The 14,660-nt window shown below is 36.4% G+C and overlaps 2 long non-coding RNA genes across 2 annotated transcripts; one reads left to right on the top strand and one right to left on the bottom strand.

Moving 5' to 3' along the window:
• Positions 1-5,429: 5,429 nt before the first annotated feature.
• LOC112661865 (uncharacterized) lies at positions 5,430-12,757 on the top strand. The gene is made up of 6 exons (XR_003138049.3): positions 5,430-5,567; positions 6,981-7,011; positions 8,814-8,844; positions 8,966-9,053; positions 11,240-11,330; positions 12,189-12,757. It is a non-coding gene; the product is annotated as an uncharacterized LOC112661865 (long non-coding RNA).
• LOC125754122 (uncharacterized) lies at positions 9,412-11,153 on the bottom strand. Its single transcript, XR_007407551.1, has 2 exons — positions 10,867-11,153; positions 9,412-9,643 (listed from the first exon to the last, which is right to left on the bottom strand). It is a non-coding gene; the product is annotated as an uncharacterized LOC125754122 (long non-coding RNA).
• Positions 12,758-14,660: the final 1,903 nt, after the last annotated feature.

Genomic DNA, 14,660 nt, shown 5'->3' with positions numbered 1-14,660 from the left:
CACCACCCCTTGTTCGTTTCCCAGAGTTAGGAGTCTCTCATGTTCTGTCTCCCTTTTCCACTCATTTTTTCTCCCAAGATGTTTGTTGTAGCTTTATTCACAATTGACCAGACTTGGAAGCAACCAAAATTATTTGGTCCTTCAGTAGGTAAATGGACAAATAAAATGGTCTGGAAAAATATTCCAGACAATAGAATATTTTTAAAAAGATTTTATTTGTTTTGAGAGAGAGAAAGAATGAGCAGGGAAGGGGCAGAGGGAGAAGCAGACTCTCCACGGAACCTGATGCAGGGCTCAATCCTAGGACTCTGGGATCATGACCTGAGTCCAAGGCAGATGCTTTAACAGACTGAGCCACACAGGCATCCCAGGCAGTAGAATATTTTTGAGCCCTAAAAAGAAATGAAATGTAAAGCCATGAAAAGATATAGAGGAAACTTACATGTGTATTACTAAGAAGCCAATCTGAAAAGGCAACATGTGTCACGATTCTAACTATATGACATTCTTGAAAAGGCAAAACTAGAGAGACAGTAAAAAGTTCAGGGGTTGGGGCTGGGGGAAAGGATGAATAGGTGAAGTTCAGGAGATTTTTAGAGCAGTCAAATGACCCTGTATGATACTATTTTGGTGGATACATGTATACATTTGACCAAACCTTTAGAATGTATGACACCAAGTGTGAACATCAGTGTGACAGATGGACCTTGGGTGATAATAATGGGTCAAGATAGTTTCACTGGTAGTAATAAATATATCCCTTTGGTGTGTGTGTGATGTTGATAGTGAGGGAAGCTTGGTGTGTGTGCGTGTAGGTGGTATATGAGAACTCTTTACTTTCCAGTCAATTTTGCTGCCAGTCTAAAACTGCTCCAAAAAAATAAAATTTATTTAAAAGAAACATTATGACACATTAAAAACATATTTTTAGGGGTACCTGGCTGACTCATTTGGTAGAGCATGCAGCTATTGATCTTGGGGTTGTGAGCTCAAGCCCTACATTGGGCATAGAAATTACTTAAAAATAAAATCTTTAAAAAGTATATATTTTTGTTATTTGGTTAGACAGTAATTTTAAATATTTTTACTAAAATTACACTTAAAGTAGAGTGAAAAAGTAAGCATGTTTTAGTTAATAAAATGCCTATTATTATCATCATCATAATTATTATTATTTGACTATAAAAATCCTCAGTAGGCTTTAGAAATTTAGTGATCAGTGATATTCATATTGAGAAAAATATATCTATACTTGACAATATTGCTTTTGTTCTTCTGATGTTGCTATTGTTAATATTCTCATGCTACAATGATCTCAGTTAAAAATGTAGGAAAGAATCCTTCTAATACAGCATGACCAGTACAGTAAGCTGCATGCTTCCTGCCAGGACAGCTTTGTTTGCCTCAGCCAGTTGAATTGTCAAGATGGTTACTCATCCACTGGGTAACTTCCCAAGCCTCTTCTTAAATTTGGTTGCTTTGGACACATTTTATCCTGGAAACAAAATCTAAGCTCTATAATACATTCAGAAATAGTGGATTCGTGTCTTTTTTTTCCAGCTGGTACTGGTAGGGTTTACACATTTACTCCTGCACCATAGGAACAGCTGCTCGAAAAACCGAGGGTGCATTCAATTCCATTGCTTTGGCACAATAGAAGGTCAATAAAAGAGGGAGACTCTCTCAGCCTGTCGATAGTTGGAAAATTAATTCTTTTAAGTGCTTTTAAAAAAATCTTTACAGGTGGTCAGATCTTATGAACTTAGGACCAGCAATGACCTCATCACCTTCAGCTGGTCGAAAAGTTATCTTTGGCTGCTGAGTACTTTATGAAATCTTGTTAATTATGATGTTTTTTCCTAGTTATAAGTCCTTCTGGATAAATTTTTATAAAACATTTATTTTTATGGCTTACATAACTACATAAAATATTTTCATTGGTGTCAAAATGTCATGTTATTGCCAAACAGATTCCATTTCAATTTCTAGAAATTATTGGAAAGTTAATATTCACATTTTAATGGCACCCTTGCTGTAGTATTAAATCATGCTTTACTGAAATTTGCAACAGAAGTCATAATTACATTGTATTTATACAAAAGAAAGGACAGAATAGGCAACCTTTCCAGTTAATCTCTATGGTTAATAATTATATTTTCCTTTCTTTTAAAGATAAATCATGAATGAAATTCAGTGTCTTTTTGAAACTGAGTTTTCACGGAAGTGATTTTCACGGATACTCATCATTCACTTCTCTTTTCAGCACAGTAGCGTTTTAGTTTAGGAATCATAAATTGAATTTTCTCCTGGTTTGTGAAACTTTACCCTATCTATTTCTATGTCAAGAAAAATAAAAATATTTTAAAAAGTAAGATTAGGTAGGAAAGTCGTAGTCCTACCTACACGTTTGGTATCTTCTTGAGATGTCATGTCAAGAAAACTCACTCTCCATAGACATCATTTCAAGGATGTAATTGTTTTAAGTGCAAAGTTATACTTTTGGGTAAAAAATATCCTTTGGAGTCACACATTGAGGCTCATTTAGTCATCCTGAGAAATGAGCTTTTAGCAGTAATCACATTTACTCTGTGTTCCTGGCTTGGAAGAAGCCCAGGAGAGCTGGAGGGTAACCAAAGGGCTGACTTTAATCAGGTCTGCCAGGTCATATACCACCACTTGGAGGCTCTTCTTTGTCTGGATCTTGCATCTCCCCTCCTATGGACTGAATTGTGCAACCTACTCACCCTCTCCCCCTTCTTCTGGAGGTGTGGTCTTTGGAAGGTAAGTAGGTGTATCTTACATCATGAGAGGGCAGACCTTCATGATAGATTAGTGTCTAGTAAGAAGAGATATCAGAGAGCTTGCCATCTCTCTTCTGCTATATGAGCACAGAGTGAGTAGCCAGGAAGAAAGCTCTCAACAGAACTCAACCATGCTGGTACCCTGATCTTGGCCTTCCAACCTCCAGAACTGTGAGAAATAAATGTCTGTTGTTTAAACCACTCAGTCTGCGGTGTTTTGTTATGGAAGCAGCTGACTAATACATCCTCCAGGGAAAACAGATTTAGAGCCTAAGCACATGTGAAAGGTGCAGTGAGGAATTCAGATGGTGGTCTAGGGAGTTCAGGAACACAGTGTTATAAAACTTCATTTATTGGCTCAATACTCTCTTTTAGTGTATAAATAGAACCACAGAAGTAAGAAGATTAAGTTGAAGAGATGGGATTAAAAGAACAGTATTCTGGTGGGATCAATTAAAAGTTTGGAAGTCAATTACCATTTTGCCTGTACTGCTTTTCTAATGAGAGGAAATTTTTAAAGTAGGGATATTTTTAAGAAAGCTGGATACTATACAATCCTCATAATATTCTCATTAAACGTTTGTTGATATGACTTAAATATTTGTTGACCTACTTTATAGCATAAATTTAGCAAAGAATATGATTCCTATCAAAATCTTTATATTTTTTGTTAGAAAGTATACCTTTATGGCTCACTCATGCTAGATGTCATGCTAATTGCTTGGCAGTGATGGTAAACATTTGCCCTGGCAAATCTGGAAAAGCAGCTAAAAAAATACACACCTGGAGGCCCTTTCTCACCAGCCTCAACTCAGGTACCTATTCTCTGGTCTTTCTCTAAGTCATCAGAGCATATCTTTAAATTGCTTCCACCCCCCCCCCCCATTTTATTGAAATATAATTTGTCTTATAACCTTGCAATGATCATTGCAATAAGTTTTTAGTGAACGTCCATCACCTAACAGTCACAAATATTTTTCTTGTGATAAGATCTTTTAAAATCTACTTTTCTCATAAATTCCAAATATACACTTCAGTATTGTTAACTGTACTCATGATGTTATATGTAGTGTTCCCAGAACATATTTACCTTACAAATAGAAGTTTGTATCTTTTGACATTTTTGCACCTTTTGAATTGGGTGAAGGTGGTCAAAAGGTACAAATTTCCATCTTAAATTACTTCTAGAAACTGCCAAATCCTACTTAATAAAGACAAATGCATATATTTAATATTTATTGTGCTACATTTTTATTCTTATGAAATATTGCTTGAAATAAGCAGGGATTCATCTAGGATATAGCTAGTTTTTGTTACACGTAGATCTATGTCATAATTAAATGTTACTAAATGTGAAAGAATTCTACCTATATACCTGAGTAGGACATATTCCATTGTAATATAATAATGGTCCCCGAAGATGTTCACAACCTAATCCCCAGAATCTGTGACTGTGTTATCTTATCTGCCAAAAGGGACCTTGCATATGTGATAAAAATTAATGATTTTGATAGGGGAAGATTATCTTGGATCCTCCAGGTGTGATCAATATGATCATAAGGCTTCTTCTAAGAGAGAGGAAGTAGAGTAAGGGTCGAAGATGTGATGGATACAGAAGCCAGATTGAGGGAGAGACAGAGACAGAGAAAGAAAGGGGGTGGAGAGAAAAACAGAAACAAAGGTATTGAGATTTGAAGATGCTCTGCTCTGGATTTGAAGCTGGAAAAGGAGGCCAAGTCAAGAAATGCAAGTGGCCTCTAGAAGCTGGAAAAGGCAAGGAAATGATTTCTTCTCTAGAGTCTTCAAAAGGAATACAGCCCTGCTAACCCATTTTAGACGTCTGACTTCCTGAATTACAATAAATTTGTAGTTTTCTTTCTTTCTTTTTTTTTTTAAAGTAAATCTGTACACACAACATGGGTCTCGAATTCACAACCCTAAGATCAAGAGTCAGATGTTCTGTTGACTAAGCCAGCCAGGCCCCCTTGTTTTGTTTCAAGTCACTAAGCTCATGGTAATTTGTTACAGCAGCAATAGGGAAATAGTACATAAGTCACCACTGATTTTATTTTCTTAACACAGTACAACAGACACCAATTAAAAGCAATTTAAGCTTTAGACACTAGTTTTCAAATCTCTAAAGAAACAAGCATGGTGCATGTAAGACTGGCTAATTACACTTCTGACATGTTTTGGAACATCAAAAGCTGGGAGAGCTGGCGGTGAGCATTCAGTGCCTGTCCATTACTACTCAGCACTCTAGATTTGCACTGTTTATTCACCTGGGCTACAGAGCTCTGGAAATGTGACCAGTGAGGAGCATACTGCAAGTGTAAAATATACCATGAGTTTTGTAAAGGAGAATGTAAAATATCTTATTAATAATGGTTTAATATTGATCACACTGTCATTGAAATGTTACTATTTTGGATAAATTGGATTAAATAAAATTCATTATTAAATTAAATTTCAATTTCTCTTTGCTTTTTAAATGTGAAATGAAAAAATTTAGAATTACATTTGTGCATCATGCTATGTCTCTATTGGACAGTGCGGCTCTAAACAGATAATTCTATGTAATGATGTCATAGACATACTATAGATTATTTACTGTGTCGATTAATGTATTATTAAGTAATGAATATACCAGTGCAGCTAAGAGAGTTTGATGGGTTCATTTTCATACATTTTATACATCTTAAAACTAGTATCTCCATATTTTATAGTCACAGGCTCCTGAGCTCCACAATCTCAAGTTAAATTGTGGTGAGTTCAGTCAGAATTTAAATAAAATCTAGAGGGAATGCCTAAAGGATGTGGGAAATACTATGAGCATCAAAGGTGGCATTTTTGCAAGAGGAAAGGTGGGGTTTTCTGTGGTGGGGTTTTTGCACAGGTTTTGTTTTGTTGTTGTTTTCCAAGAAAGGAAGGTGGTCTGTAGATAGGAAGATAGTGTTACTAGGAGAGCCTTAATTTTTAGTAATGTTTCTTTGTAACATCAAAAACATGTTTTTCCTCTAGTACAGGAATACTCATAGAGAAGGTTTAGAAATAAAAAAGAAGAGGCAGCTTGCCTGGATGAAATAATCCCATTGAAACCATTAGGAATAATCTGAAACTTCTGGGCTCACGAAGACAGACATGTCTGGATGAAAACAGAACATGCTATCAAATGAATGATTGGGTTAGAGATGCCTAGACCACTGGTGCATTTCTATATGGTTTAGGAAAATGGAGAAATCCAGTATGACAGCTTCAACATTTGGGATACATATGCCTTTTACCTGCACATAGTGAGAGCATTTTTTGTCTTCTTTCAAAGACCTCATGGACATCACATCTTTCTCTTCCTGAAGAAATATAATTTCTTTTGAAATCAAGTTAATGTTTCATGACTGCATCTAGCCAGTATAATTTCCTGGATCAGATTAATGTTTGTAGGATCAAGAAATCTTAGGAAACTAAACAGAATCTGTAAGCAATTATATTTTGGGTGATGATTACCTTAGACTTCAGTGAGGAAAAAACTATATATGTGTATTAGGAATATATGGAATATATGTTTTTATACATAGAATATGTGTGTGTGTTTAGGATTAAATATACATATATATCAATACACATAGGGGTGCTTGGGTGGGCTCAGTCCATTAAGCGTCTGACCCTTGATTTTGCCTCAGGTCATGATCTCAGGGTCATGACATTGAGCCCCACGTCAGGCTCTTTGCTCAGCAGGTAATCTGTTTAGGATTCTCTCTCTCCCTCTCTCCCCCTCAGGCTCTCTCTCTCTTTAAAATTAATGAATAACAAATAAATAAAAATACATATATGTTATATATGTGTGTGTGTATATATGTGTATATATTATATATATATATATATTCCTAACATATACACACAGTTATATAAATGCAAAAGCAAAGTGATAAACATTTGGTAAAAGACAAATACAGACTTTGTCTCCCGGGTCCTCCATGACATTTTGGAAATGCCAAATATCATGTAGGACCTGAGGATCATAGTTTTTCAGCATGAGAAAATCTATATATTAAGGAAATTATTCAAACTTTAAAATTTCAGTAAGTGAGTAGATGTTTTAAACCACTCTTAGTGGGAGGATTTCTCTGTAATTTCTTGGATTATCCTCCCTCATCCCCTGTTGTCCACTTTATTTTCTAGGGGCTGCCACACCCAGCATCTCCCACTTGGTGTAAGTATCAATCATCTCCAATGATCTATAATGAAATGAGAGCCTTGGAAAAGGTTTCCCTACTTCCTGATAATGTCCCTGTGTATGTGTGTCATTGTGATACATGTACAGGGAAGTTATCAGGCAATAGGAAAAGCTTTCCAAAGACTATTTGCATTGGATGGAAGTCAGCTATCAGAGGCTACTATCCAACTGGACTTCCATCGGCAAATGTCCTCGTTTTTTCCCAATGGGGAGTGGAGTGTAAATTTCTTGGCTTCCCAAGGATATGAAAACAGCCCATTCATTAAAATAACTTAGCTTAAATACTTCAAATAAATAATCTGATTTCTTAGATAAGATACCAACTAGATACAAATGCCTGTAGGCAGGACCTATTGCCAACTGTTTTGCCAAATCCAGAACTGTTTTTGTTTGCAAAGGAGGCACTTCAAATCTAAGTACTCTTGGTTAAAATTGTCAAGGCATGAGGCTGAGTGAGGATATACCAGCTTTACCTGCCTTGGGGCACTACTGAGACTGGTTGGCTCTCTCTCTGAGCCACAAAACTTTTTATTATTTTTCTGCATATATTATGCCATGGAACCATGTAGCCTTCTGGGACTTCTGCTGCTTGTAAAATGGCCCAACATTTTTGTTGGCTGAAGTGCAGGGTGAGAATTGCTCATCACCCTTGCAGAGCAACTGGAGACCTCTTTCAGGGTTCATTGGTTAACCTGCACTAGAGAGCAGTTAATAAGCCAGTGAAGGAAATGTTAACCATTAAATTAAAATGTGAAGGAGGATTCCTGTGAGCATCAGATAAGCTACATGCAGCAGATGCACTGAAAGTCAGAATTCAGGGAAAGAACCAAGTGCTTTGTTCTTTTCTAAGGCATGCAGAACTCATTATTGTTTATGGAAATGAAATCCACAGGGCTGAGTGCCTCAAATAAGTCAGGGGTTGGAAACCCTTTGATTCAACTTTATTGGCCAAAGAGTTTCTCTAAAGAGAAGCTTGCTTACCCTACTGTGAGAACATGCATTATAAATCAAATATAAATAATATTTCATAAGTATTATTATAATTATTTCACAAATAATCACCATACATATTTCTATATATAGTTTCATCACTTTTTTTTTTAGAATTTAGTTTCTTCATCGTACAGAAGTTATGGATAGATTAAAATCAAATGCTTATAATTCACTCCCAAAGAATATGGTATTGGTCTCAGAACAAAGTGATCTTCAGACTGATAGGTAAATCATGGTACTAGATGTCACCTCTTGGTAGGTCCTACTGAATTCTTAAGATTCTCAGTGATTATAATTGAGCCAATTGGAGTAGTCAAAAGAATGATAGAAAGTATATGTAGCAATGATAAATCAGCCTTGGAATTTTCAGACCAGGTGCAAACTACCTATTAATTTCAGTCTTATTTGACACATAGAATTTAGTAATATATAGTATAACAAAATAATTGTGTAGAGTTTTATTTAGCTCTTTGTGTTGTAAAGACTAGAGTCACCTATTCCAAACAAACAAAAAAAAACGTTTAAATGTTTAATGTAGCAGTATACATATATTGCTTGGGAAGATAATGTCTCAGAAACCCAAGAACAGGGTGCAGAGCAAACATCCCTGTGAATGGAATAAGAACTGGAAAATGCTTTGGGATCAAAGGCAAATCAGAGATCCTCCAAAGTAGGAGCCTATTAATTTCACTCTGGGTGTCCAACTTTAATATGAAGACAATATGCATTCAGGATCTTCTCTACGGCTATCCTATGGCCTGCTTTTACTGTATTTCACTATTCAGATTCCTGGAAGAGGCATTCTGATCTGTTGAGGTGAGCATTTATTGGCCAGGCCAGGCCAATCTGCTAGTTCCTGGGAATTTGTTATGGTTGGGTTTGGTCTACATGCCATCTTATTTTCTAATTGCATTTTTTCACAATCACTGAGGCACAGGTAGAAAGAAGACAAAGACTCTCTTTATTAGAGACCACATCTTTTGAATGTCTGTGAATGTCAATGAAACTCAAGATACCTTCTCTAGGTAAGACTCAACTATTAACCTGTCTACCTTACAGTTGTAAATCATAGATTTCCTACAGGTAAGTGACAGAGCAGAGCCAATCTTAGGCAAATGGTCAAGCAGGCAATGAGGCTTTGTTTTCAGGGTTATTCTTTCTTCTCAAACCCAGAGCTATTTTATATCCTAGCAAATTAAAGGCAGCTGTAGTTTGCTAGGAAAAGGATATGACTTAGTGTCAGGAGATGCCCTTAAATCATACCTTTGCCCATATCTGGTAGCCTTGGGTAAGTTAATGAGCTCCTCTGAGCCTTAGTTTCCTTATTGTAAATTGTAACTATCATACAAGGTTGTTTTAAATACTGAATGGAAGAGATGGACATATGGTAGATCATGATTTAATAAATACTTGTAAAAAAAAAAAAAGAGGTGGAAGGGGCCCCTAAGTGTTCCATTTTCCAGATGTGGAAATTGGGTCCAGATATGTGATTTCACTTGTTTAAGTCCAAGCAACTACTTAATTGCAGTCAGCACTGAAACCAAGTCTCCTGAATTCCCAGACGAATGCTTCTGCAAGTTTTCTTTCAGCTTGTACGCAATTCTCAAAATTTGCTCTTCAGAAAGAACGTGTATATGGGTGTAAAGTTATAGCTTCTAGTTTCTTTCAGTGAACAAGACATATTTTTATAATTAGACTAAGAATTTCTGAAGTACTTTTTTTTTTTTTTTAAAGAAAAGATCTGATTCTTATTCGCTGTAAACAGTGAATAAAAATTAAATTGTCTAGGAGTGCCTGGGTGGCTCAGTTGGTTAAGCATCTGGTTCTTGACTTCAGCTCAGGTCATGATTTCAAGGTCAAAGGATAGAGCCCCACATTGGGCTCTGTGCTCAACATAAAGTCTGCTTGTCCCTCATCCTCTGCTCCCCCACCCCAAATCAATCAATCCATCAATCTAAATTACTAACTGTCCTTGAGAAACATGTGTTTAATAGTAACTCCAGTCTTAAAGGTCTGAAACTCCTCAGTGAGGTGTCCCTGGGCCTCCTGCAGTCACTCTGGCCACATTTTTTCCTCCTGTGGCTCTAGGTCAAGAGCAAAGCCAAGCCTCCAACTGGCAGCCAGATGATTTAGACTGAATGGCCATGAAACCCAAGGTGATCTGGGCTCACCTGGCTGAACACCACAACCCAGAAGTATGCTCCATGCCACACATTCCTCTGCCTCATAAGCGAAACATGGCATGATGCAGTGGAAACTGTGTGTAATCCATTATGTTTTCAAATACCAAGGAGTTGACTTTTAAGAAATGTTACAGCACTAGATTCCAGATCTCCTTAGCAGAATACAGTTGGTTTGTCCACATAATTATTTTCATTGCACAGGAGTGCAAGATTTTTGAAGCATGTCTTCCTCTTCCACTCCTTATGATTCCCTCATAAACACCTATTGTCTATTTGGTGCAAAGCCACCCTGGGAGATACAAAATGGTATCTGATGTACTCTTTCTTAGTGGAACCCATTTTCTTATTGAGATGAGAATGGAGGTTCTTTGAGGTCTGGGATCTTGTCAGTCTTATTTACTGTTAGGGTTCAGAGTCTGGAACAGTATCTGGCACAGAATAGGCATGCAGGAAATACTTACAGAATGCAGTAATGGATACACCTAAATGAGACATTAATCATAGCTAACATTTATGCTCACTAGTTTTCTCAATGCCTCCTCAATGACCTCAAAACTCTTGAGATAGGAGGTATTAATATTCCCATTTTGGAGATGGTAAAACTGAGGCTTAGGGAATTAGATAACTTCCCCATTGGTGACCCTGAGCTTCATACCAAAGTCATCTGGCTCTGAAGTCCATACTGTTAGCCACTCTGTTGCCCTGCATGTCATGCTGCTGTTTTCCTTGGGGCAAAAGGCACTCTTTCCATGGTTCTAGAACTAAAATCAAGGAATGTTTACAGTGGAATCTCATTTGTGGCATAGGCAACAAGCAAGTTAGAAAGTTTTGTAGAGTCTGAAACAAATGTGAGATCAAACTTCCGTGGCGGATAGGAAGAATTTAAAAGATGAGAAGTAGAGTTCATCTCCCTTTGACTTCTGGGAGATGACCTTGAAAATCCTCTTTATAATACGATTATATTATAAACGTATACAACATTATAATATTGTTTTTCTTTTTTAACCCCATTTCATCATCTTAAACAGTTCGTGTGGGGGAGAATCCAGTCTTGTTTATATTTCTATTCACCCTCAGTACTAGCATTGATTTGAAAGGAATTGAATTTTCACTAGAACGGTAAGCATGATGGACTGGGGAAGGCTAACTACACCAAAATATCCTAGCCAAATTTGAATTCTGGTAAGCTTATCTCTTTCATGCTTTGCTCCAATGCACTCCCCTCTTTTTTAAGAAGTCCCAAAGAAGAAAAAAAAAAAAACCTCCACAATTATTCATATGAAATCATTTTTGACCTCTTCACAGATTTCTCTAGGTTCTGGTCCAAGCCTGACTATTGTTCAATTCTACCTACATTCTTCCTACACTTGAGGGATTTCAAAAAATGTACTTAATGATTTGGACTTGTTTTAATTTTCTCTAACTGATTTTCTCTTGAGGTTAAGAACATTTTGTAAATTTGCAAATACCAAAAGTATTTTGCACACAATGAACAGGCTTAAAAAAATAATCAGATCAGATTCAGAACATTTCCCCATGGAAAGGAAGTACACAAAATAGTCAAATGATTAATTGAAAAACAAAGGAAAGAAACTAAAATATCTCCCTGAACTAGTTCCTAAGGTATGCTCTTTTTCCAATTATGAAACTGACTAGTCTGCAATGTTTGTTTTTTGAAGTAAAACTTTGATGGGAAAATTAATAACTGAATCCACTGTGTATTTCACACTAACATTAACATTCCTTTTCTTGCCAAACATTTTGCTATGAGCTTTGGCATTCATGCTCAATACGTTTTCCAGCCTATTTAGGTGTCCATCTTTCTTGTTCCCATAAATATTCTACTAAATTTTCAAGTGAAGCTCCTGGAAAGGTAGAAAGTCACCATATCTTTGCAAAGATTGATAATAAAAGCAAATTTTCTTTCATTGTCCATAAGAAATAACACAAACTCTTGTTTGAATTTTACTCCACTAGGTAGGATCTCCATAGTATGAAGATCGGTTGCTGATAAACTAATTAGTTTTGGAAATTCCTGGTATCTGAAGAAGAGTGACAAACTATGCATTACCTAATTGCTAAGTTGATAAATGGACCCAAATTGCTAAATTGACAAAATGATTAAAGTTGATAAATTGATAAATACGTGTTTCTTGAGCACCAACTATCTGCAAAGCCAATTTCAAATTGAGATTCACTATCTATTAAACAGAGGCAAGGATGTTGGGTCTTGGAATACAGGCCTAATTAGGGATGTGTTTCTCGATACCATGCCAGCAAGTCACGGACAAGAGTCAGCCCTTCTTCTTAGCTTGTTGTTCTAACTTACAATAACTGAATTGGATTCTCACACCCAAATCAGTTCCTCAGCATAACTGACACTTTCTAGTGCATTCTACTCCATAGCAAGTTGTGCCACCATATAATATTACTCTTGGCTTACACTGGAGTTAACACAACTTTTCTTTCTCTGAATCTCATCTTGCTAAGAAATATTCCCCAGGCCTGCAAGATCTAATTATATCTATTTGCAGAAGTCAAACTCAAAAATGTTGATAGACTTATTATGAGGCTCTTAAGTCAGGGACTCAGGAGACTATAGAGAGACATGAATAATAGTAACAGAAGCAGCAGTAACAATAGTACTAAAAAATAATAAAAATGATAAAAGTGCTAATTAATATTTGCTGAATTCCTTCTACCGGGCACTGCGCTAAGCATTTTATATGCATTAATGACTTCATTTTATAGAACAAACCAAAATGCAGAGAGGTGAAATAACCTGCCCCCAAACTCACACAGCCCTGTGGTGGATCTTGGAAGTGATTTTTCTGTACAGTTTAGCCGAACTCACCATCTGAGAGTGTTTTTATAAAAGGGGAAGGTTTTGCCTATGATTTCAATTTCCCACTATTTGTTGGATAGATTTTCTTCTCTGGGGTTAAAAGAGATACATTCTATTTTTATCCTTATAGTGGTTGCTCCTTACTTAAGCCCATTGTCATATTTTCTACTGAGTTCTGAAACTTTTTAATGTCCATGTTTTCCCTGAACTAGACAAGTAATTTAGTATGTTCTCATGTCACTTTGCTTTCTTTCTCCATCGCTACCTCACATCTTATCCTGATATTTTCTAGAATAATTCTGGATCCCTAAGGGCATATATTATCTTTTTACTTTCATCTTATCCTTTTAATTAATTAATTAGTATTATTTTTTAAGTGGGTTCCATATGCGGCATGGAGCCCAACACAAGGGCTTGAACCCACAATCCTGAGATCAAAATCTGACCTGAGATCAAGAGTCAGACACTTATCTGACTGAGCCACCCAGGTGCCCTTCATCTTATCTTTTTTATTGTTTTTTACTTTTTAAAAATATTTATTTTATTTATTTTAGAAAGAGAAGGAAGGAAGGGGGAAGATGCAGAGAGAGAGAAAGAGAGAGAATCTCAAGCAGACTCCCTGCTAAGTTTGGAGGTCATTCCATGACCCTGAGATGATGACCTGAGCAGAAATCAAGGGTTGGACACTCAACATACTGAGACACCCAGGCACCCCATGTCTTACCCTTTTAAAGACCACTTTTGTGATGTTTAAGTCCTCAATGCCTTTACAGATTTGCTTTTGTCTTCTTGTTCTATCAGACAGATGTGCTAAAATCTCCCACTAGGATTGCATATTGCTTTTTCTTTTTTTTTTAATTTTAATTTTTAAATTAAAAAAAGATTTTATTTGAGAAAAAGAGAGTATGAGCAGGGAGAAGGGGACTCCTCACTGAGCAGGGATCTCATGTTTTTTTCTTTTAGATTTTCAACTTTTGCATTATAGATTTTGGACCTCTTTTAACAGATAATCACATTTGCAGTAAATATATACTACCCGTGAATTGAATCTTTATCACTGTGAAATGTTTCTTTTCATCTTTAGTAAGGCTTCTTATCTGAAAGTATATTTTGTGTGATATTAGTATAGCTAAACTAGGTTGTGTTTGATTGATGTGCAGCATGTCTTGCATTTGCCCATCATTGAATCCTTTTGTATTTTTTTTTTTTTTTTAGCTTAGGTATATATTATGGATTGAATGTTTCTGTCCCCCACTGAATACATATATTGAAGTCCTAACTCCCATTGTGGCTGTGTCTGAAGATAGGGCCTCTAAGGAAGTAATTAAGGTCAAATGAGGTCATAAGGGTAGGGCTCTGATCAGATAGGATGAGTGACCTTATAAGAGACATTGGAGAGACTATTCTCTCTCTCCACATGCGCTGGAGTAAAGGGCCGTGTGTGTATACAGTAAGAAGGCAACTGTCTATAAGCCAGGAGGGAGACAATGACCAGGTTCCTCGATCTTGTGCCTCTCAGCCTCCAGAATTGTGAAAAACTAAGTGTCTATTATGTAATCACTCGGTCTGTGGTATTTTGTTATGGCAGCTGAAGCTGATAATAT

The sequence above is a fragment of the Canis lupus genome, chromosome 31, assembly GCF_003254725.2.
Source record: "Canis lupus dingo isolate Sandy chromosome 31, ASM325472v2, whole genome shotgun sequence".
NCBI lineage: Eukaryota > Metazoa > Chordata > Mammalia > Carnivora > Canidae > Canis > Canis lupus.
The sequence above is the reverse complement of the archived record's forward strand: the minus strand, read 5'-3'. Positions and strand labels throughout refer to the sequence as shown.